Consider the following 1785-nt stretch of genomic DNA (forward strand, 5'->3'; position numbering starts at 1 on the left):
ACTGGTTGAAATAAAATGAAAGCTATTTTTTGTTTTCTGTTTGAGTTCTGTATAGAGTGGTGATGGGTGTCTAACCCATCACCACGCCCCCCGGATGGTGGCGAGTCACCCTCTCTATTTGTCCCCGAGGCTGAAAATGAGGGGAAATGTTGAGTTGAACCCAAATCGGGAATCTAGAGGAATTTCTCCAATGGGGACACTGTGGGCCAGACCCAGGGGTAGGCAGGAGAGGATGCCACCAAGGCGTGGGGGTCGCAAAAGGGCAGGACCTGCACACGTTGGGGGGGGGGGACACTTGAGCCTATTTGCCTTGAGCGGGATAGAACCTCCCCCCCATCACTGGACACTCAACAAAGAGAAGATTTCCTCTCACTTCCTGTTATGGCTGCAGGAAAGCAAATGAAGGGGAATCATCAGTGGGACACAAATGGTTAAATGGGGTTTAATCATTCCTAACACTGTACAAAATGGGGGGTAAAAAAAAGAAAAGCAGATTTTGGCTTTAGATACACTTTTTTTTTAAGCTTTAGGTTCACTTTAAGATGTCTAATAATGGTGGGCAAGGGGCGGAGACCTATACCGGCCAATCATATTTCGGTTACTGCAGCCAGAAGAGTGAAGTATTAATGACTGCAGTTTCCTCTTTGCCTGCAGGAGCTCGTCAGAACACCCCGTCAGGCTAAGTAGACATGGGCGGGTCAGTGGGGGCGGAGCTTGTATATGTCGGCAGCGACACAACTGCCGGCGCTGCAAGGACCCCGTTCATTCATTTGTCCCAGTAGCTCTCCCCATCCCGGTCCCATTGATTCAATACACATTTCTGCTGTTGTCTTCATGGAATTACATAAGCTGTCAAAGTGTACCTGTCACTTGTGCATGATGGAGAGCGCCATCTTGTGGCCCCGTGTCTCCTAGGTAGTACACTGTGACATCACTATGAAGGTCCCGGTGGTGGCAGGGGCCCCTCTGAAGGAAGCCTGTGCTGAGAAACGTATATCGGCTGCCATCTGATCTGTTTGTGAAAATGCTGCCTGGCTGGCTGTAGCTATCAGACCGAGCCCCAGGACAAGCATGCAGCCAGTGAAGTCAGAGCTCTGTAAATGGATACTTGTTCTTAGGCGGCCGGCCACAGCACACAGGGAATGGAAGTGGCAGGTGACCATCTCTGGCATCAACCTGAATACATAGTAGATGAAGGCCTCAGCACCCTGGTGGACAACCTCTGCCCTTTGGTACTTTGCAATGGGGCCCTCGGGCCCTAGCAGGCAGTAGTGGGAGTGTTTTAGTTTGTAAAGGATTTGTAATGACGGTGATCTCTGGCAGTCTCATGTAACATGTCCCCAATTTCTGACTGTCTCCTGCAACATGTCTTCAGCCACACCTGTGCCATGTCTGCAGTTCCTGACTGCTCCCTCTAGTGACAGCCGGCTGTAGCATCGCATAAACTTACATTTTAGGGGCCTATTAATAAACATTTAGCTGAAGCGTTCGCCCTGCGAATATCTGTGAACGTTCATTCTGGGCGAATAGAGGCCAAAACGAACATTCTTGGAAAATTCCCTTTAATGTAATACAGCATTATGGCCACCAGATGGCGCTGTGGAGCATAGAGAATATGTATCTTGTCCGCTCCATCTAGTGGCCACAATGCTGTATTACATTAGACCTGAAAAGATCGTCTACACAGAATATTCCTTTCTTTTTTTTGCCTGTATTCACACAGAACGAACGTTCACAGAGATTCATGCAACTTGTTTTTAAATAGACCCCCCCCCCCCCACAGGG

Source organism: Nanorana parkeri, unplaced genomic scaffold (assembly GCF_000935625.1).
Source record: "Nanorana parkeri isolate BGI_ZX_2015 unplaced genomic scaffold, ASM93562v1 scaffold2477, whole genome shotgun sequence".
Classification (NCBI taxonomy): domain Eukaryota; kingdom Metazoa; phylum Chordata; class Amphibia; order Anura; family Dicroglossidae; genus Nanorana; species Nanorana parkeri.